The following is a 13,591-nucleotide window of genomic DNA, read 5'->3' as shown; positions in this document are numbered from 1 at the left end:
TATATTTTTAAAATTATCAACTATATCGACTGCAATAACTAAATAAGGTAATTTGTGGAGCAAGTGAATAAATATGGAACTCGAGTATGATCTTTTATGGTAAAGATTCCTCTGTGCTAAAAATGAAAAAAAAATGTGGCTGCTGGGATTCGAGCCCAGGTCTCTACGGCCACAACGTAGAATTCTCACCACTAAACTACAGCCACAATGTTTATTTGGGTAACTAGTCACATAATTATATTAATAATATTATTGATTGCTGATCTCACTCATGCTTGTTGCCCGACTTCATCGTTCCCTTCAGTTTGAGTCCAGTAAAGTCTCGTCTTTATCTTCCTGCACCATGTCTTTATCTTCCGGCAGATGTAATGTCATATTATGACTCAGATACAACTCAAGTAGATGATGATTTAAGTTTGCAAATTATTAATCTTGGAAACACATATATTTATTTAACTAATTATAGTTTTTACATGCACAATGTCTTTCATGTTCTATCCATCACTAAAAAATTTACTCTCTACATGTTAGTTTTGTCTTGATAACAATGTTATTTTTGTGTTTGATCATAAACAAGGGTGAAATCAGAAAAAAAAATTCAGGAGGGTTGAATTGCACAGATATTTTTTTTGTTGCGGCCAAATAAAAATATTAATAATTAAAGTTTTACATCGACTCTTGTATAATATATGATGCTACAGAAATTATACACATGAAGTCTGAAATCTAATTGACAAAAAAGTTAAGCTCTAGTCTATTCATTTCCAGTATGTTGATCCCTCCAAGGCTCCAACTCTTGCATAATATACGTTGCTACAAAAACTACAGCCAAATAAACATGAACGTCACTCACATAAATCATCATATGCATGAAATTCTCATGACAGATAGTGTAGAACAAAGCAAAAAAAAAAAAAAAAAAAAAAAAGAGGTTCAGAATTTTGAGGAATCAATGATGAACAAAGAACACTTTAATAGCGAATGTTTCTGCCAATACAGAAGTAATAAGAAATAGTTGTACATCTCATTTTGCAACTCACTTGATGACTAACAACATGAAACACTCTCCATGCAAAAGCTATTAGCCTATTAGGTTAATCACAACCAATTGATCTTGTTGAACACTTAGGATTCTCATTTAAACTATATAACAAACTGCAATACTAATACTTACAATATGTGATTGAAATGATATTGTTAGAATTTACCAAGAGTCCAAGAGACTAGAATTCGAGTCTTTCCCTTGTCCCACTTAATACTCGATCGAATCTCCATAACCTAATAAATTAACATTGAGAATATTTGATCTAACTTGCAAGAAAAAAAAAACTAGAAGTTTAGGAAAGATTAGTCTACCTTTCTTCCATATGTGAGCTTCATTTCCAGGTTGGCACAGAAGTCTGCGACGGCTGACGAGTCGGTACAAGAGAAGACAATTGGATTCTACAATACTGCATTTGTTGAAAATGTTATAATATTTGCTCATTTTCAATTGTAGAAAAAAATATTCTTTTCAATTATATAACTAAACTGTCATTCATCCATTCATCTCCCATTCTATTGCATAAATCAGTCTTCACAGTTCAACCGAAACAGTTACAACTGGTAAAACTAATGCCAACTATATCATACGATAAACCAATGAGAACACCAAATGTTTTTCAGTCTCAACCAATTTCTGAGCAAGAATTCCCAAGTCATCAATTGAAGAAAAGTAAGGATCATCCCACAGATTATAAAAGTAACTCATAAGTTGTTGTTACAAAAATAAATAATCAGTACCACAGAAGTCCTCGAGATAAAAATCAACAAGATGGATGAATTTGTGAACATCAAATTGAGAGAAAAAATTTCTTGGATGAAGACATGATATGCAACCAAGCAATTCTATATTAACTTCTGAAAAACGATTATTCATCTCTTGTATAATTAAATCAACAACCTAGCGTTCAAATTTGCAACCATGATAACATTAATAATCAATGAAATCTCTTTAACAAAAAAAAAAATAGATTTTTAGAAATAATGCCTATCAAAATATCTCCACACGATAATGATGAAAATTGATGATGAGTTGCCCTCTACGCCTACCATGACCATGAGTTAGCATGTTGTCCTCCATATCAAGTATTGGAATCATATTCAATTCACAAAATGTGTTAATTTATTCAAAAATTATCTGTCATCCATCTTCCCTGAAGTCTTGTAGTTGACATTTCACACTTCTAACCAAGGACATAGCTTGAAAAATATTTTGATCCCCTTGTTGTAAGGAAAGTGATAACTCATTTGTAATTCCTAATATATACTTCATCAAATGTAACACAAAAATAAATTGATAACTCTCCATCTTCTTAATTAAACATGCGGCAACACCTTTATTCGTAGAATAAGAGGCGTCATAATGTATATTTCCTAACACTTCTATCACTGAAGACCACATAGAGCATAAACGAAGTAATGTTAAGTAGTGTGATCCCCAACAAGTATCTCCAGGTCTTGCTAAACTAGTTTCTTGATTTTTTTTCCTTTTCCACTAGTAATTTCTCCCACTTTCCAATTCAGCAATTATCTTATCATGTTGAATCTTTCTAAGTTAATCTCTCCTCATAAAGATGCTCTAGATATATTCACAATCATGGTGACATACCCAAAAAATTCACTCACAATAAAATTATCATGGGCAACAACAACAAGAATTAATTGGAGCTGGTGTGAGAAATAGTGAACATATATTGCAAATGAATTTTCTTGTAATATCAGATATTTCAATTCATTGAACTCACCATGCATATTTGAAGCTCCATTATATCCTTGGCCTCTCAATCTAGATAATGATAAATCATGTTGCACAAATAAAGCATCAATAGCCATTTTCAAAGAATGAGAATTAGTGTCAGGCACATGCACAACTGCAAGAAATCGTTCAATCACACATCCTTCTTTATTCACATACCTCAAAAAAAAAAACTCTCATATGCTCCTTCACTGAACTGTCCCGAGCCTCATCAACCATCAAATAAAAGAATTTATCTCTAATATCATTGATTATAGCAAGTGTGATATCTGAAGCACAAGCACGTGTTAAATCCTTTTAAATTTTTAGGGAAGTCAATTGATTGTTTGCAGGAGCATTTTATTTTAAAACTTTAGAAATCTCTTCATTTCATTGACTATATCATTCAAGAAACTCAAGAAAATTACCTCTATTTGAAGAACTAGTTGACTCATCGTGTCCTTGAAAAGGTAACCCTTGCTTCAATAGAAAGCATGTCACATCCAACATTACTATTAAATGAGTGTGATAATTAATTTCCATATCGCGACTATGTACTTGTAAAATATTCCCCACACTATGCCTTTGATCTTGAAAAGACTCAAATTGTATTCTAGCTTCATTGTGACAACTATTCACAATCCTCATATGATGATTGAATCTTTCTAATGCCCTTTTCCAATTGTTGTATCCATCTTTTATAAAGGCATTATCTATATTTTCTTTATTTAATGGTTTGAAAAGATAACACCAAAAACAAAATACAACATCTTTTGATATGCTATACTCTAGCCATGTATATTTTTTATACCAAGTTCCTTGAAAACTTCTTTCTCGATTACCAAAAGTTATTTTTGGATACACATGACCATTTGGTTGACAAGGCCCTCAGAGCGCATACTCTCTTCAAGCTTGATCTTGAATAGCAATATTAAATTCTTCAATTGGTTTTCGTAATCTCGGATCACTAACAATATTATCCAAATTTAATTCTACACGGGATTGATTTTCAACTTGTTCAATAACATTAGACTCATTAGAGGAGCCAAAGTTGGAACTACGAGTTCGTTTAAAAAATCTCTCCATATCCTACACAAATAAATAACTAAAAATAAATTATGTAATGGAAAACTACAAATGTAATGGAAAAATATATATTGAATTAAAACTTTAATAAACTACCACTACCAATCTAATAGAATACTAATGGAAAACTAAACTACAAATGTAATTCTATACATTTTACAAAAAAAATCAAATAATAATGAAAAACTACCAATCTAATAGAAAACTAAACTACAATGGTAATATGATATTCTGTACATTTCAAAAAAAAAACAAATAATAAAAAAAAAATAAAACACGGCAAATATAAGTTCTAACCTTATGGAGAAATGGTGTTGGAGCTTGGAGCCTTAAAGTTAGAGACTCGGTTGTAGGTTGGAGAATGGAGACTAATGTCATCGCCTACCGCCTAGCTGTCGGCGAGCGAGACCGTGACTCCACCGACTACCGCACTTGGAGACTTAGTTGGAGCCTTGAAGAGTTGGAGTGGGAGAGGAAGAGGTTAGGGACTTAGTGTAGGACCGTCGGCGGCCGGCTAGAAGGAGGGTTGAATAGCCTGTAAAAATAAAATGCAAACCTTTCTCGACTTTTCTCAAACTAACACTTGCATATAAAATAAATAAGCAGTAAATTAAAAGAAAAGAAAAGGCACACAGAGATTTACTTGGTTACAACCGGGGAGGTTGTTAATCCAATGAAGAATTAGCACTACTATCTCCTTCAGACGGAGAAGTCTCTTACAACGAGGAAGTGCAGAAAATAGAAGCTTAACTACAGAAAAAGCATACAAGTGTAGAAAGAATGAATTACTTGAGTTGTTGAAAAGCTTCTGGACCAAGGCTATATTTATAGCCTTGGTCGGGACACCCCTAAGGGTTCGGGCACCCTGGGGGGATAAACTTTATCTTCCAACGTTCAGACCGAGCCAAAACTCGATCCGGTGAAAAAGTCAACTTCAGGCGCCCCGGACTATGCCGGGCGCCCCGGATAGCTCCGAGCACCCAGAGACAAAAGTCAACCCCGTTGACTTTTTCCAGTCCGGATCTTCTGCTCCGGCTCCGTTCGCCTCGGACCGAGTCTTCCGCTCACTTGGGTGGTCTTTGCCATCCAGAATAGGGCTCACCCGAACTCAACTTCCGGTCTTCTCGAGCAGGTTTCCGCTCCGGCTTCTCGTCCCTCGGAATCGCCGCGTGCTTCCTTCTCGTCCGCCAGCGTACTCATCCGCAGTCTTCGTCCCTCACTCGCACCCTGTGTCGACCTTCTCACTAGCTACGTCTCTTGCTCCTCGAGCAGTCGTCCGCTCCGGCTTCTCGTCCCTCGGAATCACCACACACTTCCTTCTCGTCCGTCGGTGTACTCTTCCGCAACGCCTCGTCCCTCGGACGCACAGCGTGCCGTCCTTCTCGCTAGCTGCGTCTTCCGCTCGACTACCTATACTCCTAAGCTCCTGCACATTTAGACACAAGGTTAAAAACACACAGTGTTGGTGTAGGTAGCACTAACGGTCTAACCTAGGTTTTGATGAATGACAAATAGGTTAAGTTAGTTTTGTTGTTGTCTGACACTTTGATCGAGTGTGCAGGAGAAGTCCAGACAGGTCGACGGGCTGACCGGATGTCTGGCACGAAGCCCAGTTAGGTCGATGGGCGGACCGGATAGCTGGCGAGAAGTCCAAGCGGGTCGACGGGCTGACCGTGTTAGGACCGATGATCGCGGCTAGAGAGGGGGGGTGTGAATAGCCGACCCCAAATCTCGTTCGTTTCGTTCTACAAATCAAGGTTAGCGCAGCGGAAATAAAAACAGCGAAACAAAGACAAGAAATCAAACCTCAATACGCGTCGATGTAACGAGGTTCGGAGATGAAACTCCTACTCCTCGGCGTGTCCGTAAGGTGGACGAAGCCTATCAATCCGTCGGTGGATGAGTCCCCGGAGAACCGGCTAATATATATACTCCTTCTGGGTGGAGAAACCTCGCCACAATCTTTCTTGCACCAGCAAGAATAGGAGTACAAGAATAGAGGAAACAAACAAGAACAATAGAAATTGTAAACACACTTGCTTGCCTTCTCGTCGGAGTCCGTTGATGAAGCAGCAGCTTCACGGCTCCTGCAGCTAGAAAACCAGCACGAAGCTCACGCGAAGCTTCAGCGAAGAGGAGATCAGCAAAGCTCAAATCGCAGTAGTGAGGAAGAAGAAGAAGTAACCTCGAACAGTAGCTCCTCAACCCCTTTTATAACTTGCGAAGAAGACACAGAAGAAACTAGCCGTTGCTACGCAACGGCTAGGATGTGGACCGATCAGGCTTCATCCTGATCGGTCCAGGGTTCTTCTGATCGGTCATGGGACCGATCAGGCTCTATGCTGATCGGTCCCCAGACCGATCAGAACGTTTACAGAGAGTTGCCCAACTCTCTGTGCGTATCCTGATCGGTCCCGGGGACCGATCAAAGCTCCCTCTGATCGGTCCAGGGTCCGATCAACACCCTTTTCTCCCGAACTTCTTCCCTTCTGATCGTTGTTTCTTGATCGGTCTGGAGACAGATCAGATAACACTCAGTAGGCTACTGTTTGGTTACTGATCGGTCACCAGACCGATCAGATAACCCAGTGTATCACTGGATCGATCCACTGATCGATCTAGCTCTTGGTTTTCGCCCAAACCAAGTCCCACGCCTTCCAAACCAATATCCGGTCAACCTTGACCTATTGGTATCTCATGCTTAGCATCTGGTCACTCCCTTGACCTGCTAAGACTCACCACCAAGTGTCCGGTCAATCCCTTTGATCCACTTGGACTTTTCTCTTCGTGTCAAGTATCCGGTCACTCCCTTGACCTACTTGACCCTCTCAACACCAGATGTCCGATCACCCTTGATCCATCTGGATTTTTCCTTGCCCGGCTTCACTCACCAGGACTTTCACCTAGCTTCACTTACTAGGATTTTCACCTGGCTTCACTCACCAGGACTTTCCAACTGCCTGGCTTCACTCACCAGGACTTTCCAACTGCCTGGCTTCACTCACCAGGACTTTCCCATTGCCTGGCTTCACTCACCAGGACTTTTCCCACTGCCTGGCTTCACTCACCAGGACTTTCACTTTCACATCCGGTCCAGAGAACGAGCTACCGAGCCCTCTCTGACTACAGTTCGGCGAACGAGCTACCGAGCCCTCTCCGACTTCCATTCGGTCCAGAGAACGAGCTCTCGAGCCCTCTCTGACCTCAGTCCGGAGAACGAGCTACCGAGCCCTCTCAGACTTCCATCCGGTCCAGAGAACGAGCTCCCGAGCCCTCTCCGACCTCAGTCCGGAGAACGAGCTACCGAGCCCTCTCCGACTTCCCATGCCAAGTTTCCATACTTGGACTTCTCCGTGCCAAGTCTCCATACTTGGACTTTTTCCGTGCCAAGCTCCCTGCTTGGACTTTTCACCATGCCAAACTCTCTGCTTGGACTTTTCCCATGCCAAGCTCCCTGCTTGGACTTTTCCGAGTCAGGTCAACTCACCTCGGGTCAACCAGGTCAACCTTGACCAAGGTTGCACTAACAATCTTCCATCAAAATACAAATCTTCTGTTTTCGTCAAACATCAAAATACAACTCGAGTCAGGTCAACTCGAGTCGGGTCAACCAGGTCAACCTTGACCTAAGGTTGCACCAACAATCTCCCCCTTTTTGATGTTTGACAAAACCATAACCTAACTTAGGTTTTCTAATGTTCTTCCTTGAACATTAAAAAGAGTGAATCAAAAAGAAAACCATACACTCTCCCCCTTTTTGACACACATCAAAAAGAGTGAATCAAGGTCAAGAGTTTTTTCCTAATGAAAGTCCCATACCTTTCATTGAAACTCTTAATTTCCCCCTTGATACTAAGGTCAACAATTAACTTAGTGATAATCCCATATCACTCAAGTCTTTAGGAGTAAAAACTCCCCCTAAAAGTCAACTCCCATTGACTAATAGGTAAAAACTCCCCCTAAAGGTCAACTCTCCCTTGACCATTGCACCAACAATGTCTTGGAGAGTTTCAACCCTTTAGAAATCCAAAACACCACTTCCACAGCTGCAATTTCAGACAAACAGTCGAAATTCAGCAAGTTGGCACGCCCTGATCGGTCACCGGACCGATCAGGCTTCCTCTGGATCGGTCCAGTGATCGATCCACACAGACCTGGACCGATCAGGGAACCTCCTGATCGGTCCACGACCTCTGATTTCTGATTTCTGATTTCTGAAATTTTCTTCTCCCGAAATTCAGAAACCTCTAGAAAATCACAGAAAATTTCAAAAATTATAAATTTTGAGGATACATTCCTCATAACATATACTATCATGGAAAAATAATTTTCGATGAAAATAACTTCCATTTTCAAATCTTGATACAAAGTTCAAAAGTCTTTGAAATAGCTCAAAGTTAAGTCATCCTTGTATCACTTTGTTCAATGATGAAGGCTATTACTAGAAAAGCTTCATCAAAGTTTTTCAAATCAATTTTGAAATGATTTTAAACCATTTAATTTAGGACCACAATCTTTGGGCTAAATGTACATGACTTGTACATAAGCTTTCCCTATGATCCCCAATTAGAATTAGGCTCATCTAGGTACAAGAACTATGCACCTTGATCCTAACTCACAATCCTAATATCTCACACACATCTAAGGTGTATCAAACACATTCAAGTCAATTTTTATGTGAGATATGGGTTTAGGTTAGCTTAATCTAAGTTCTCATGCATTTTTCTAAACAACAATTTGATCTCCATATCAAATTGTGTTTCTTATCCTTAAATCAAGTTAATTGATCATTAATGCACAAGATGATGACATGACATATAATTGTATCATAAATGGAAACATGTGCCAATGTTATGATGTCATAGCATAAAGTATGAAACTTAAATAAAGCATGACACTTAACTAACCTAAGCATTATCATGACATTTTAAATGATCATAAAATAAATATGATGTCATGACATGGCATATGGCAAACAATATATGGCAAATAGCACATAAAGGTATAGAAAATACCTAATTCTAGCCTTAGTTGTCATTTTTGATAATTTTGACCATTTTGCCATAATTTCTATATTCCTAAGTGTAATAGACCTAAAATCATATCCTCAAGACTTTTAGATCACTATGTGCCAACTAGATTGATTCTAGAAAATTCCTCAAATGTGGTTGGCACATTCTAATCACTTTAGGAATAATATTCACTTTCATTTTCAAGGCTTGATTGCACCTTGAAAATTCCTAAAGTGCCACATTTTGCCATGCTTAGGTTAACTACCTATTCAAGTAAGGTTGGCACACCCTAACTCATCTAGCGTGATGAAATCACGCTCCTAGGAACCCAATACCTATTGGAGCTCATTGGGTTCACTAAGTATTCACTAGGGATGACTTCCCTAGCAACCCTTCTAATGACCCTCCTAGGCTTTGAAGCCTTGGTCATTTGGGACTCATCAAGATCAACTCTAGAGGTGACTCCCCTTGTGACCTTGGTGATGGTCTTCCTAGCCCTAGATTTTGTTCCATAATCGAATGGAACATTGTGATAAGTGGGCTTGACCATTTGGGACTTAGGTTTGTGACCCAAACCTTTCTTGTCCTTGGACATTGGTTTTTGACCCTTAAACCCTAGAGATGACTTCTCCAAGTTCTTAAGAGCCTTTTCCAAAGTATCAAGTCTTGACCTCAAGACTTGATTCTCCTTCTCTAATACCTCAATTTTTAATTTTTCATTTTTCTTTGAGGTATTCCTAGGCATATGTCTAGTTGTTTTGGGGTTTCTACCTAGATTATCCTTAACCTTAGATGAGTTGGTTCTAGGGTTGGCTTTCCTAGTGTTATCCTTATCTAGGCTCACATGTTTGGCACCTAAGCATGTGTATCGATTTCTATAATTAACATGCTTATCATTCTTAACAATAGCAATAAGGCTACTAGCATGTGTCTTATTATTATTGCAATAATGTGCCTTGGAGATTACCTTAGGGTTTGCCTTAGCTCCCCCTATCGATGTGCTCGTCTTCTTGTCCTTGTGAGGTTGCCTCCCCCTCGGACATTGACTCCTATAGTGTCCCCTTCGCTTGCATTGGAAGCACACCACGTGCTCCTTGCCTTTGCGTATCGGGACTCCGGCTTTCTTAACCTTTGGCGCCGGTGGAGACTTTTTAATCCTCTTTGGACACTTACTCTTGTAGTGCCCAAATTCCCTACACTCAAAGCACATTATGTGTAATTTGCTAGAAATTAAAATGCTTGAGTTACCTAGGTTTGAGGATGGATGAAAGCTCTCTTCTTCATCCCTTCCGGAGGTAGACGCTTCTTCCTCTTGCTCCATTCTTGAAGAAGAACTCTCCTCCTCTTCTTCTTTAGATGTTGAGTGGCCCTCAACTTCTAAATCCTCTCCTCCATGATGTGAGCTACTTGGCTCACTTGACTCCTCTTCATGGCTTGAAGTGGAGTTCCCCTCATGGAACTTAGCCAAGTTGTTCCACAACTCCTTGGCATTGTTGTATTCACCTATCTTACACAAAACATCATTAGGTAAAGAGAATTCAAAAATTTTCAATACCTCATCGTTGACTAGGGATTGGTGGACTTGTTCCTTGGTCCACTCCTTCTTCTCTAGGGTTTCTCCTTTCTTGTCCATCGGAGGCTTGAAACCTAATTGAATACAACTCCAAATTTCAAGGTTAGTCATAAGAAAGTACTTCATTCTTACCTTCCAAAACGCGAAGTCGTTGCGATCGTAGAAGGGTGGAATCGTGATGTCCTCTCCGAGTTGATCCATCTCTAGCTTGTGCTCCCTCGGGTGTTAATCCGGCGAAGAGCGACCTCGCTCTGATACCACTTGTTAGGACCGATGATCGCGGCTAGAGAGGGGGGGTGTGAATAGCAGACCCCAAATCTCGTTCGTTTCGTTCTACAAATCAAGGTTAGCGCAGCGGAAATAAAAACAGCGAAACAAAGACAAGAAATCAAACCTCAATACACGTCGATGTAACGAGGTTCGGAGATGAAACTCCTACTCCTCGGCGTGTCCGTAAGGTGGACGAAGCCTATCAATCCGTCGGTGGATGAGTCCCCAGAGAACCTGCTAATATATATACTCCTTCTGGGTGGAGAAACCTCGCCATAATCTTTCTTGCACCAGCAAGAATAGGAGTACAAGAATAGAGGAAACAAACAAGAACAATAGAAATTGTAAACACACTTGCTTGCCTTCTCGTCGGAGTCCGTTGATGAAGCAGCAGCTTCACGGCTCCTGCAGCTAGAAAACCAGCACGAAGCTCACGCGAAGCTTCAGCGAAGAGGAGCTCAGCAAAGCTCAAATCGCAGTAGTGAGGAAGAAGAAGAAGTAACCTCGAACAGTAGCTCCTCAACCCCTTTTATAACCTGCGAAAAAGACACAGAAGAAACTAGCCGTTGCTACGCAACGGCTAGGATGTGGACCGATCAGGCTTCATCCTGATCGGTCCAGGGTGCTTCTGATCGGTCATGGGACCGATCAGGCTCTATGCTGATCGGTCCCCAGACCGATCAGAACGCTTACAGAGAGTTGCCCAACTCTCTGTGCGTATCCTGATCGGTCCCGGGGACCGATCAGAGCTCCCTCTAATCGGTCCAAGGTCCGATCAGCACCCTTTTCTCCCGAACTTCTTCCCTTCTGATCGTTGTTTCCTGATCGGTCTGGAGACCGATCAGATAACACTCAGTAGGCTACTGTTTGGTTACTGATCGGTCACCAGACCGATCAGATAACCCAGTGTATCACTGGATCGATCCACTGATCGATCCAGCTCTTGGTTTTCGCCCAAACCAAGTCTCACGCCTTCCAAACCAATATCCGGTCAACCTTGACCTATTGGTATCTCATGCTTAGCATCAGGTCACTCCCTTGACCTGCTAAGACTCCCCACCAAGTGTCCGGTCAATCCCTTTGATCCACTTGGACTTTTCTCTTCGTGTCAAGTATCCGGTCACTCCCTTGACCTACTTGATCCTCTCAACACCAGATGTCTGATCACCCTTGATCCATCTGGATTTTCCCTTGCCCGGCTTCACTCACCAGGACTTTCACCTAGCTTCACTCACTAGGATTTTCACCTGGCTTCACTCACCAGGATTTCCAATCTGCCCGGCTTCACTCTCCAGGACTTTCCAACTGCCTGGCTTCACTCACCAGGACTTTCCCATTGACTGGCTTCACTCACCAGGACTTTTCCCACTGCCTGGCTTCACTCACCAGGACTTTCACTTTCACATCCGGTCCAGAGAACGAGCTACCGAGCCCTCTCTGACCACAGTTCGGAGAACGAGCTACCGAGCCCTCTCCGACTTCCATTCGGTCCAGAGAACGAGCTCCCGAGCCCTCTCTGACCTCAGTCCGGAGAACGAGCTACCGAGCCCTCTCCGACTTCCATCCGGTCTAGAGAACGAGCTCCCGAGCCCTCTCTGACCTCAGTCCGGAGAACGAGCTACCGAGCCCTCTCCGACTTCCCATGCCAAGTTTCCATACTTGGACTTCTCCGTGCCAAGTCTCCATACTTGGACTTTTTCCGTGCCAAGCTCCCTGCTTGGACTTTTCACCATGCCAAACTCCCTGCTTGGACTTTTCCCATGCCAAGCTCCCTGCTTGGACTTTTCCGAGTCAGGTCAACTCACCTCGGGTCAACCAGGTCAACCTTGACCAAGGTTGCACTAACAATCTTCCATCAAAATACAACTCTTCTGTTTTCGTCAAACATCAAAATACAACTCGAGTCAGGTCAACTCGAGTCGGGTCAACCATTTCAACCTTGACCTAAGGTTGCACCAACAGACGGGACGCTTGGCAAGAAGTCCAGACGGGTCGAAGGGCTGACCGGACGTCTGGCAGGTAAGTGAGGTAAGTCACTGGAGGGGAGTGACTGCGAGGACGCGTTCCCGGGAAGGGAACATTAGGCGTCGATCCGGCTTAGATTCATTTCGGATGTCTAAGTCGAGATCGTGACTAGATTCCGGTCTCGGAAAGACGGAATCTAAGTCATACTATTTATGCTAATTCATACTATGATAAAATGTGCTAACAATCTGTTTTGCAGGATATATATTGCCTCGGACTAACTTTGTTTTGCAGGAAAAAAGAGTTTTCTGGAACAAGGTGGTCCGGGCGCCCGGAGGGGATCCGGGCGCCCGGAAGGCAAATTATATCCAACCAAGTCGTTGTCCCGTGGAGCATCTCGGTTTGAGCAGCTACGTCACATTCCAGGCGCCCGGAAGGAATCCAGGCGCCCGGAGCAACATATAAAAGAAGCCCCAGGCAGGAGCTTCAGATAATCAATCAACAACGGAAAAAGAAAAGTCTTTTACTGCTCTGCGCTTCTGCGACGCTAACAAAGCTCCGACACTACGCTCCTTCCTTTTTCTTCCTTGTCGGTATTTGTTTTAATTTTCATTAGCATTCATTGTACTATTTTGTAATCATTATTTCGAATTGCTAGTGAATTGCCCAACAAAAGTACTCACGGAGTACGGGCCTTCGAGTAGGAGTCGTCACAGGCTCCGAACGAAGTAAAAAAACATTGTGTTCATCTGTCTAAGCTGCTTTATTTCCGCTGCGCTTAACTCTTTTATACTCGTTGTTTTTCGAATCGATATTCACCCCCCCCCTCTATCGACGTTTCACGATCCAACAAGTGGTATCAAAGCAAGTACCGCTCTGATTTGGTGCAACCACCAATCAGACTGGGGG

General features: G+C 41.9%; 1 non-coding gene across 1 annotated transcript; it reads right to left on the bottom strand.

The window, feature by feature from the left end:
- Positions 1-134: 134 nt before the first annotated feature.
- TRNAH-GUG lies at positions 135-206 on the bottom strand. Its single transcript has one exon. It is a non-coding gene; the product is annotated as a tRNA-His (tRNA).
- Between the last annotated feature and the right edge of the window lie 13,385 nt (positions 207-13,591).

This window comes from Zingiber officinale, chromosome 3B (genome assembly GCF_018446385.1).
Source record: "Zingiber officinale cultivar Zhangliang chromosome 3B, Zo_v1.1, whole genome shotgun sequence".
Lineage (NCBI taxonomy): Eukaryota > Viridiplantae > Streptophyta > Magnoliopsida > Zingiberales > Zingiberaceae > Zingiber > Zingiber officinale.
Note: the sequence above shows the minus strand (reverse complement) of the source record. Positions and strands in the feature narration are given on the sequence as shown.